This window comes from Falco cherrug, chromosome 7, assembly GCF_023634085.1.
Source record: "Falco cherrug isolate bFalChe1 chromosome 7, bFalChe1.pri, whole genome shotgun sequence".
Lineage (NCBI taxonomy): Eukaryota > Metazoa > Chordata > Aves > Falconiformes > Falconidae > Falco > Falco cherrug.
In genome coordinates, this window is record NC_073703.1 from 23,268,210 (window position 1) to 23,280,576 (window position 12,367).

A 12,367-nucleotide genomic window follows, 5' to 3' on the forward strand; every position below is an offset into this window, starting at 1 on the left:
CTGAAAAGCGTTCCTCTCCCGCCACCTTCTGGTCACCTCTCCGGGCCTGGCCGTACCTGGGCTGAGGGACCCTCCTCCCCCGCCGGCCGAGGTGCGGCGGTGTCCCCGCTCGGTGACGGCGTTGGGGCTCGCTCTCCTCCCGGTTCCTGCCGCTGCCCCCCGGCCTGCGACCAACAGCAAACGCGCGGTGCGGGCGGCACTTTGTACGAGTGTGTTGAGGAAGGTTGTTTGCATGAAACGTCAAGCCTGCTGTCAGATAGGAAAGTCACAGACAATGCTCTCAGCTCCCTCCCCACCTAGACAGGAGCTCTATGTGCTGGATGGTCTCTTTCCTGAGGCAGGCGGCTCCACGAACGGCGACAAACATTAGCACCGGGGAGTTTAACGAGGTCATTTCTCCGTAACTGCTCACACCGAAGCGCTGTGGCTCCGGGGCCCCGCTCTCGGGCGCAGCCTGGTGCGTTATCCTGGTGGCCAGAGGAGCATCTTGTGCTGCTGGGAGAGAGAAGCTGAAAGTAGGTGTCCCCCTCTGGAGGGGTGCAGAGCTTACCTTCACGGACTGAAGACCACAACTGATTAAATTAGAATAGAACTAAAGAGCTGTAATTAGTGGAGCTAATTACTGGCAGGGAAAAAAAAAAAAAAGTTCTGAGCTTTTTGACTTGATAACTACATGCTTTTTTTTTTTTCATTGTGAAAAGAGTATCGTGTTACCCAACTCTGTGTTTCTAAAAATGTGAGTAAATAAATACTAGGCAGAAGTTACATTAATCACTGACTTCTGATGCTCATTTAATTAATGTATTCATGCATCATTTAATGAATAGAGATGAAATTGTGTTTGCTCAGATGATTTTGAAATTGCCACAGACAGTGGTAGTCTGGGAACTTGTGCTCTTAGCCTTTGTTACAGAAAGAGACTATATATCTTTTGCAGCTAAATAGGGATAGTAAGTTTGAAATGTAATCACTTTTCAAAAAAAGTTAGAGTTCTTGGTAACACATGCCCCTGCCTCCAGCTGCTTTAAGCAAATTATACTCACACTGTCCTTTCTTTTTCTTTTTTTTTTTCTTTTTTTTAAATGCTCTCCTCTTCTTTGTGGCGTGTGAAAAAAACACAGAAACAACAGGGGAAACACTAACAGTCTTGGGGAAACAGTGAAACTCTGCAAAAATGCTGCCAAGCATGCAGAGCAAACTAACTGAAACAACAGAAAACAAGCAATTATTTTTAGTCAATATATGTTGTCATAAGAGCCAAAAGGATTCTGACAGATGTGTGATTTTTGAAACAAGAAGATGCTGTCCCCATCACAAATGGGGTCCTACTTCCTGATGAAAGGCTGAGTTTAAATACTGCTTCTCACTTTACCATGACTGATGTGGTCCACTGGAAACCTCAAAACATTAGAGGGTGATGCAGCCTCCACAAAGTCTTTATTTGGAAGATGTAGCTATCGTTGGCTCGCTTCCCTGGATGGGGACTGTAAGGCAGAGTTCTACAATGTAGAATTCACTGCCTCTGGGGACACCACCCTTTCAAAGTGGCCCTCGTGCTTCTCATGGGATGCAAAGCCTTTGTAAACAACCTCCAAAGGGATTTAAAAACCAACCACAAACGTGGTGTGGACCACCTGGGCCAGCTGAGAGCTGGGCCTGTGGTAGCTAAAGGGTCTTTTTGAGCTGCAGCAGGACCAACAGGAATGGCAATGCCAAGGTGGCCAGAGGCATCAACCAGCCAGAGCCAGCTCAGAAGGCTCAGTACTGCATCCCTGGCACCAGCTGTGCCCCTGCAGCTGTACCAGGCCCTGAGGAGCTGCTGCAGGGGCCTTTCAGAGCACTGTCTCTGGGGTCTTGGTGACCCTCCTTATCTGAAGAAGGTAGAAGAGGCGTTGGGCCTGAGCTCTAGCTCTGCAGCTTATGAATTTTGTTATGCAGGTACCATCCTGGTATCCTGGTGTGAAGAAGGCTTCAGAAACTCAGCTTCAGGATGTGTATTCTCAGCTAACTCCCACCTGAGCTGTCTTAGCTGCAAAAAACAAATTAGAAATTCAAACAGATGGGAACCTCTCAAAAAATGTACACTATTTCATCTCCCAAAAGGATTTTGACAAGTTATTTAAAGCTATGCATCCTACTACCATCTCTGTCTGGTCTTTGAGGCACAAATGAACTCAGGAGAGGTTTGTGTTTCAGCATGGGAAGCGCAGAGTTGCCTTTTTGCATTTCTAGCAGCGACATCAGCAGCAGATAGCAATGAACAGGCGAAAAGCTCTGTTGAGGTCAAGAAGAATTCACTTCCTGGCCCCCTAATAGACTACGAGCATGTGATGACCACTTTTAAGTGTGAAAAGGTTATTTCTCTGTAGCTCCTCCTAATGCGTATACAGCACCCAGCATTATTGCTTGGTATGTGGCTGGTGGAGTTAACTTTCAGAGGAGATGTCAGCTGCATTTTGCGCGGTGAAGTTCTCATGTAATGCTGCAAGCATCAGGTGGGAGTGATGGCTTTTGCATGGGTCTCTGCAGCTGCTAGACATCCTGTATCTACCGAATGCAGCCAATGCATGAAACCGAAGTGTTGGATTCAAAAAGGAGATTGGTGGGTGAGAAGGTTTGAAGTTCAGGCATTTGCCTCCTTGAAGGTTAACAAAGCTCTTAAAAGGCTTTGCAGTTTTAGTTGGGGATTTTAACCGGAGCTGCCAACAAAAGCTCCAAAATCCCTGAGAAATGTGTGCAGGTTTGTCTTCCACACAATCTTCCCCCTGAAGAGGGGGGGCAGGGAAGAGGCTGGCCAGAGAGATTTGTTTCTCCTGGATGTGCAGTAAAGTCAGGCATTCCAAGAGGTTTTGTGTGGCTCCTGGGAATGTTTCTAATCTACCCTAGAAAGCAGTGCAGGAACCTGATGACTGTAGCTACAGCGGCACCGTTTAAACAGAAATTCAGTTCTCAGCTGCCCTGGGAGCCGCGCAGTTGTTTGGACCTGCAGCAGAGTGCGTGGGGGCAATGCCACTGAAAAAGACCAGGGACACTAGAGATTCAGTTTGTGTTAAATGATGGCCTGCAGCTAAGCACAGTGGCAAACAGGCCCTTTTGATCATGTTACTGAGGCTGTTCTGGGAGATGTTGTTCTGGCTGCTGCTGGAGTAAGAGCTTACTGTCTTTGGCTACCCTTCTCCCATCCCTCATGGTGCCTCATGCTCTGCCAGTGTAACTGCACACAGTCACTCCCTAACCTAGTTCTGTCAGAATGATGCAGGTTAGGTTAAGTATTTTTTAATATGGGAAGGGTAGCCTCAAGGCCAGGTTCCCTCACTCAACTTCTATTGTGATAATAGCATGTGACATCCATATTATGCTCTGCTCAAGTGTGTGTGATCAGCTCCTGATCGGACTTAATGCCTCTGTAAATAAAAGAAACACAGAACAAAAAGCCTGAGATTTTATAAGCTAATAGCCCCTCAGAAACCTGGCTGGTTCCCAGAGGAGTTAACTCATTTAGAAACCTTTTAGTGGGCCATATTGATTACACGGATGTGTTCAGAGCTGTGGATATCGCAGTAACAATGAACCGAGGCAGTTTATCAGCGCATCAGTTATTTTACTGGGATAAAAAGGAGCTTCAATTGGACTAATGATGATGGGCTCAATCTTATGTTGAAGCTATCTGACTATCACAAAATTATCTTTCAGTGAGCTCATCTGTTTTGCAAGGAAGAAATTCATAATCTCATAGGATGGAAGATGTGCTGGCTATTTATAGTCACTGATTTTACTTGTAAGGAATATCATGACTTCACAAGTGCAGTGGCACTAATCTCCCTGGTAAAGCGTTTACCCTAATCTAAAGGGAGCTGCTCCTACAAAGCCAGCCGTGTACTTAAAAGGGCCATTGAACAAATCTGCACCGCTGGCTCTCATTTGCCTGTAAAAGCAGCAGGTGAATCAGAGTGTCCTGAACGCACAGCAGCCTGAGAGCCAGGCTGCTCTCTGAAAATGAGACAGTGAGACAGAGGAGACAATATTCCTACCCAAAATGGCTGCAACGAGCTGAGATGAACGTAGGCAACAGCACATGAGCAGCTGAGAAGGCGCTGTAGCCAGCCGGCTGCCCGAGGTCTGCAGGTGCGGGTTTAGTAGTTAAAAAGCAGGCTGCTGTTACTCCACCAAGGACAGTAAGAGAGTTATTTCTCAGTTATTTCCTACCCTGCTCCAAACTAGCTAGTCTGGGGTAGCTTTTAGTGCTAAGTTGTATGTATTTGCTTTTAGTACCTGTTCCCAAGGGAGGAAAATACCTTTCTGGTTATGTTTGCAGAGGTCACTGAGGACCACAGAGCTAGCTGGAGTACATCTCCAGGAGATCAAACATGCTCGCAACTGAGCCAAATGAGAATGAGTTATTTAGAAAGCAAGGGTGGAGTGGAGTTTCTGCATTTTCCAGGGCTGCGAGGAGCAGTGAGCCAGCAGAGATCACTGCTGGGATGGAGGTAGGCGACTGCAGGTGCGAGACCTGCACATACTGGAGTTCTGTTAGCGATTTCACAGGCGCTCAGGTCTTCAACAGGGTGTGGAGCCAAGCCCATAAGACAGGTTGTGGGTGCAGGGCACAGCTCCAGGGCTGTGAGGGCTCTGAAGGGAGGGAGCGTGGCCTCATAGCGCCTGCACTGCCACTCTCTACCTGGCTTTTGGCTTGCCTTGAGTCTGTATTTATTTTTTCTTCTTGGGATCTGCAGGAATAGAGTGGAGCAGTGTCCTTTGCTCACTTTCAGCCTGGTCTGCTGAGCCTTCCCCTCCTGGTCGTAGGCTCACTGATTTCACAAAGACAAGCAGATTTGTGCACAAGGTACGTACCACATCAGTTGCAAAGGCCAGATGTAAGAGTGTTCCTTTAAATCATAATCCTTCATGTAATATCACACTTAGTTGTCACAGAAACCATGGCATCACTAACACTTACAGCTCTTGATCCAGCAAAAGAGTTGAGCATTTGCTTTTAATATAAAGTATGTGCTTAAATTCCAATTAATTCTATGGCACTGCTTGTATGCCTAGAACAAGGTCTACACTTTAATTTTTTTCCTAGATGAGAGTGATGTGGCCTGGTAAAACCTTCTGGTTGCTTTAGTTAAGCCAAAGTGGCATGCATGTTTCACAATCATCAAAATTACCAGTACAGGAATGGTCTGAAGGATGTCCAAACAGCAGTTTTTAAAGAGGATATGTTGTAAATTGAGTGCTTGATTAGATCACTGTCTCTGCTTCTGCAACCTGGAAAAGTGTTTGAATAATGCTTTTTGTAGTTCCTTCCAGTACTTAGGACACCGGACATCTTTTAATTCTATTGATTCTATGATAGAGAGTAATTTTTTTTAAAATTACTTCAGAAAATGTAGAAGTTTGATCATAATTTCAGTCTAACACAAGTATTTGTGCTCCCAAATTAAATAACTGTTTTAATATAGCTGCTCATATGGTATTTTTTATTTTTCATTAAAGACACAGTTTCTGGATTAAGTACTTAAGAATTACTGTCTTCATTTTAAGGTATGTTTTGGCACTCAAAGTGGCTGAGAAAAGTATGAAAATATCCTTATGTCTCCAAGAAAACAAATGAAAACTGGAGGCAAATTAAGAAAACACTGCATGTATATTAGTTCAAAGATCTGGGCGGGTTAAAACATCTTTTAGTCAGGTCCGTGATTTACGGTTCTTTGAATAGGTGTCAATGCTGAATATTCAATTCCTGTTGCAAGTATGTTTGAAAGATAACATGTAATATTTTACTCATTTACATTAACTATAGTCTTTTGTTCCCCTGATCATACTACAAACAAAATACTCAGGGTACCTCTTCAGTGGCTAAATGTTGCCCTTCAGACAGGGACTCAGAGCTTACTGGACTCGATGGGTAGGCTTCCACTGGAGCTCAGTGGCTGTTCCTCAGAATTAGACAGGTGGTTTAGTCTGGATCTTCCCAGTTTATGATTCATGTTTGTCAGTCCCATGAGCTGTATAGAGTTGTTACTGTTGCTCTGGCTGGCCACTTTTGGTAATGAGACAGTGAGAGGCATGAATTCAGCAACACCAGGTCCATTAAAAGTTAATGCTCTGACTAATTTCATCAGTTGATAACTGGACCTACCCACAGCTGTTCTAGAAAGTTACACATTTGTGCCTAGGTCTGTATTCATGCCAAGGAGATCTGTTCTGCAGATCTTCAATAAATGAAGGTGGTAGTAACTCCACAGCTAATTTGGTGTGTTTATGATGCTTTCTGCCAGCAGAAAAACAGTAAAATCCCAAAGGCATAAGCTTCTGTGGAAATGAAAGCAGAAGGCTAGTAAATGTGGCTGAGTTCACTTCCAATTCAGAGAATGCTTGTGGACAAATCTTCCTGCTGTTTGTTGAGGTCCACCAGCTGGTAAATGGCTGTGTGTTTCTAAAAGCTGTTATTGTAAAAAGTTAAAATCCTGTGAATGGAAAAGGGGGTTGAAAATATTACTGGCTCATCCCCTTGCCTGGAGAGTAAATGTGTAAGCCTTTGAATAACTGCAAAGATAAATCAGAGAGTATGGTGTTGATTTTGCTGATTCTGGAGTACCTGGACAAAAAGACAGAACCTCATCTGTAAAAACATTTTATTAAATAGTATGATTGACGTGAAGAATTACCATGAATTTGTGGTCAGCCGTATTGGCTCACAAGGCCAACAGACACGCAGCGGGATGGTTCCCCCGATCAGTTGTTTGGGTTAATATTACTGTCTAAGAAGCTGACAATGAGGCAGGGAAAGGGGAGAGTAACCCCCTTTGTTACACTTACAGGGCTTATATCCCTTTTTTACACTGCTCACCTGAGTCTAAGGACTCGCACCGTGTCAGTGGGTTCCCTGCAGTCCACTGTAGGCAATGGATAACGTGGGACTGACTGTCCTGCCTGCTTGGAAACAATTTCAGAGCACAGAAAAGGGCTGCTGCCTTTTTTATCGGTGTCTCTTGGTTCATCTTTAGGGTTGTCAGCATTACAGGGGCTTTTTCCTTCTCCCAAGCACGCAGGCTGTTAGCGCCCCGCCGGGCCGGCGGCTGCCTCCCGCCCGTGCCCGCAGCGCCCCGTGCTGCAGGGCGCTCGCTCCCCCGCAGCGGGACCGCTCCCCCCCCGCAGCGGGACCGCTCCCCCCGTCCCCCGTTCCCCCCCCGCAGCGGGACCGCTCCCCCCCGTCCCCCGTTCCCCCCCCCAGCAGCGGAACCGCTCCCTCCGTTCCCCCTCCTGCAGCGGGACCGCTCCGTGTCCCCCCCCGCACCCCCGTCCCCCGCAGCGGAACCGCTCCTCCCGTTCCCCCCCCTGCAGCGGGACCGCTCCGTGTGTCCCCCCGCAGCGGGACCGCTCCCCCCGTCCCCCCCTTGCAGCGGGACCGCTCCCCCCGTCCCCGTCCCCCCCCCGCAGCGCTCCAGGTCCCCCGCCCGGCCGCGGGGCGCTGGCGCTAGGTGGTGGTGTGCGCCCACGGAAGGTGCGGGAGCTGCCGCAGGGCCCGCACCGAGCCTGGCTGCGCCCCGCCGGGGCTGCGGGTGCTGCCGGGAGCGCGGGAGGCCGAAGCTGGGTTACCGGCGCGGCGAGGCTTGGCTTTTTGAAGCGTCAGGGCCGGAGGAGGTTTCTAAGCAGTCTGTGATCAACATTTCTTCCGTAGAGCTCACCTTGTCCAGCTTACCTTGCCGCCATGAAATCAGCCCCTTCCCTGGGCCTTACCTGTCATGCACAGCTTGGGCCACCCTTGTCCCACCTTGGTGGCCGCTCTTGGCAGCTCTTTGGCACTACGGCAAGGCTCCCTCGGAGATTCCCAGAGGCTCTTAACGTTGTCGTAGTGGCAGGAGGCTTTGGGCCAACCGTCAAGTTGTGTTTTCTTCCCCAGATTTTAATTTTTCTTGCTTAAATCCCCCGCTCCCTCTGTATATCGATGCTAAATAACTCCCTTTGCTTAGTGCTGGCAGCCTGCAGACTTAGGGAGCCAGGACACAAACGCAGGGCTGTGCAGCTACCTGTACTGTTGGGTATACGATGCAACCATGTGCTAATGCAGGGAGGGGATGATAAAAGATCCTTTAACTCCTTCTCTCCAGCCCTGTTCCTCTCCTCCTGCCCCTGTGGGAAGCTAGTATATACCTGTTTAACTATCCTTTAGTTAGTTTATATGAGATAGGTTCTTCAAGCCAGAAGAATCTTCCTTAGCCAGGTAGGGGAGAAGTTAAGACTCTTGTCTAGAGAAAAAGATCACCCTGGTGAGCGTATTGACATTCTCTGTTCTTGTAGGTGTCACACAGATGCTGTGTTGTTCTGAGGTTGCTCTGTGTTGTGCCTGGAGCTAAAGTGCGTGCAAGCCAGGTCTAGATTTAAGGGGTGTAAAAGAGGATCCTAATAGCCATCAGCTGCATCTGAGACACTCACTCTGGTGTTTAGTCCTTTTAAGTCTCGCTTCAGAAATCTGTTCTCTGAGTCTCCCACTTTGCTCTGATTTTTGATAATTCTCTGCCAAGATCATAGTTGCAGTGTTCTATTTATCAAGGAGCTTTCCTTTATGGAATGACACTGCCAAACACCACTGAACTTCGTGCTGACCTTGCTCTTAACTGCATCTTGAACTTGTTAGCTTGTTTAAAATTCATAGAAATGTGGAGTAAAGTATTATGTTCCACAAATTTTTTTAAAAATCAGTGGCTAACTGGAGGAAAGTAAGTGTTCCCCTTTTGAAAATATTGGTAAGACCCTAGTCTTACCCTGTCCACAAATCAGAGCTCATCTGAGCACATATAGAATATACTGGACAAAAAGATGGACTCTTATCTATAAAAACATTTTCTTAAATAAACAGATTGAAGTAAAGAATACAATACCAGGCAGAACAGATTCTGAAACCAGCCACAGCATCTGCTCTGTCTCCCCTAGCCAAAACAAGTGGTGAATGTAGGTGGTGGGAATATGGAGAATCCTGTGGAAAGTAAGAAGTGTAAAAACATGGGATGGAATTGGGAAAGGGCAAGGCGATTTATAATATGAGATCAAGTAAGATGCAGTCTGATGGTGGGATAAAAAAGTAATCCATAGGAAACCAGATTCACTAGGTTTGTGGCTTATAGATCAAAGAGTTCGGGGGGGTTTACCATTTCTCTGCACTTCTTGAAATTATTTCCTTGTTCTCATTATTATTCAAAATGCCTTTCTGTGTCATCTGATAATTTCATCAATGATAGTTCCTTCTAGATCACTATGAAAACCTTGATCTCAACTCTAACGCAGTACTACCACGATCCTTTTTAAACACACTAAGTACCTTTCCCTGCTCAGTAATTTCCTGGTTTTATTCCTGGTTCACAGTTCTTAAGCCAGTTCTCAAGCTATGTGGGTTCTGTTAAGTCGCAAGAGACATGAATTAATGTTATATTCAGACTTTTGTGATTCACTCTTTCATATGTTTGTTTAAAGTGGAGTATGTTGATTCTGCTACTTCCCTTTTACTCACTGACCTTGTAAATCTGTAAGAGGTTCCCTTCCTTATAAACTCCAGGGCAAATATAACTGCTTGTGAGTCTGTTACCCTTCATCTGTTTTATTGGCTTTTTGTGCTTAGAATTTGTTTCTAGTAGGAAAAGTGACAGGTTTACAGAATGGTAATTGTTGGGATCATTCTTTTCTGATGTTTGGTCTTGCATTTGATTCTCTGAGACTGCTGTTTCCTGTGGCTTTTTCTCAGGCAACTCTTCATACTTCAAGTCATCTCTATAACGGAAAAAAGTCTTTTCTATCCTTCTTTCACTCATAAAGATACATGGGTTAGTTTTACAGATGTACTTCACCATGGGGTTTTTTTCAGTGCTGTATCTACCAAACTCGATGTTGTGGTTTTGGTATTTAAAAGTTACCAGACGCAGAGTATGTAAAAAATCCCATACCAGAGCTTGGTAGATCTTGAATTGTGGTGTATGGACTCCTGTGACCTCCAAATCAGAGAATGATTGAAAATCACTGATCTAGCTCACCAGTATTTTAATTCCCGTGAGTACTGTGTGATCTTGGTAAGGCATAGCCCGTCCTGTTGTTGAGATAGTGAGAAAAAACTGTTTATTATGTGCAGTAGGGAGCAACTTAAGATCTGGGATTAATTGATTCCCATAAAAATTTAAGCATCATCTCAAATGGATGTGCCGTCTCTCATGCTGCTTCTCCAGGGACCGTGGGCCCTGAACCTCCTTCCACTCCTCTGCTCCATGTCCCCTGTGAGCATTCTTGGCACAGAGGGGTGGACACCACCCAAAGCATGGGCTCCAACAGCACTCTGCCTGCTCCCCTTGTGCGAGGAGGGCGTTGGGGTAGGACGGGACGTGGCTAGGCACAGCGAAGCTGTGACTGTTTCAGCCTATACAAGGCTGTGGATGGGGCCGCTGCAGAACTGGCCCCAGACTCAAGGTGCCTTTCCTCTTTGCGGACAGCTGGGCTCTCTTGACAAACAGCATAAGCAGGACAAACGCCAGCACTGACAACAGCTTGCTGTGTAACTTTGATTTTGTCTCTTCCAAGTCTGGCTCAGACGTGTGGTTAGCTGAGTTACTGCAGTGCTGGGCTGCGGTTGGGTCCTAAGGCTGGCTGTACACCTGGCTCTGCAATGGCACTGCCTTCAAGATGTGTCTGACTTTCCCCACCTACAAAATGAGGCTGCATCCTATGCCTGGTTTGCTGTGACACTGACAGGATTAGGGCTTGTGCAGCACTTCAGGCATTCTGTTGAGGGTTTGAACAGGAGAGTACTGCCACAGGCACCGCTTTGTTCCCCAAAACCTAAACTTACCTACAAAAAGTAGTAAGAGTAAATGAGAAGCCCTGGCTGGTGTGGTTGCTGAGATGCATTTGATTTGTGTTTTCCAGGCTAAGTGACGCAGTGGTGTCTGGCTGTGCTTGCAGAATCTGAAACAATAACTCTGACCTGCCCAGCTCATCTCAGTGCCTGCCACATCAGATGCCCTGAGCTGATACTGTAATACAGACAAAGCTAACTATTTTGCTACCTATAAAAGAAGAAAAAAGAAGGGGGATGAAGGAGCTGCATATTTAGCTGTGACTAATATTGTATCTCAGCACTGTGAGTACTCGATCTGGGGATCTGCCCATTTCCCTGCCTCCCCCTCCAGCCAGAAATGTATTTAGCAGGACTGAGCTACATCTACATCCCTTTTAAGCCTCTGTGATGGCAGGGGACAATAAGCTTGCTGAGCCCTATAATGCTTATGACTCTGCATGGATGCCAAGGAAGGGGTGCAAGTCCTAGGGTGTCCAGGGAAAGTGCGTTATCATACCCTGAATAGTGCTCCACACAGCTGCCTCTTCCCTCACCCAGCTGGCTTTGGGAAAATGTTGTCATGATTTCCTTTTTTGTCTGGCTTGTTCTGTTATTTCATTAAACGGCGTACCTCACATATGGCTGCATACTTCCTCATTGCTTTCATAGCTGTGCTTTTCTTCTGTTTTTAAGAATCTATGGAGCCATAAAGGAGAACACCAGGCATATTCCCTGACTGTGCATTTTAAAGTATGCTCAAGGAGTTTCATTTATGATGTTTGTACAGTGGATTCTAACCCTCATCTGCAGCACTGCAAGACTGTGATTAACATGGCTTTGCTTTCTAGTAGCACCTTTCTGGCAATAAATTTAATTCCCAAAACTTTCATATGGAACAAAAACATATCATTAACCTTGCTTGCAGACACTATTCAGCTTTTGACCATTCTGAAATATGCACTGTTCAGTAATATATGTAAATATAACCAGAACTACAAACCCACAAACAGTGATGAAATCTTTACCAAAAGATTATTGCTGTTTCCTGTATAGGATTGCCAACACTCTTCAGTAGCTGAGCAAAAACACTCTAAAGAAGGGACCTATTTGACTCAGTTGCTGACAGAGGATGGACTCAGAAGAATTGTAACTGAAAACTCCTCTCTGACTGCCCCCCCCCCCCCCCCAGTGTTAAAGTTACGGCCATAGTATTTGAGTGCCTGCAGACAACTCCTTGACCCCTGTCCCATCTGGGCAACAGTATCGCTATCTGTCCAAAGCTGCTCTAGAATAGGTTTTGAAATTACATTTCTTAACGGTTAAAGCCTTTAAAAATAAAATAGGTATTTGAGGGACTGAGCAATCCCATGTCCACTGCATGCCATGCTTCTTGAAACTGCGTTGTCCAACCATTTTGTCAGCTTTTATGCACTGATGCATGATTTCCTAAAATGCTTTGAAAGTGACTTTGTTACTGAAGTGATGACGACTTTGGTGCTGTGAGCTCAGAAGCTGATGTGAAGGCCTGGCTTTGGTGAACGAGAC

The 12,367-nt window shown here is 46.1% G+C and overlaps 1 long non-coding RNA gene across 1 annotated transcript; it reads left to right on the plus strand.

Annotated features, from left to right (window-relative positions):
* The first annotated feature begins 3,900 nt into the window (after positions 1 to 3,900).
* LOC114014439 (uncharacterized) lies at positions 3,901 to 11,512 on the plus strand. Its single transcript, XR_003557912.2, has 3 exons — positions 3,901 to 4,125; positions 4,734 to 4,843; positions 10,912 to 11,512. It is a non-coding gene; the product is annotated as an uncharacterized LOC114014439 (long non-coding RNA).
* Positions 11,513 to 12,367: the final 855 nt, after the last annotated feature.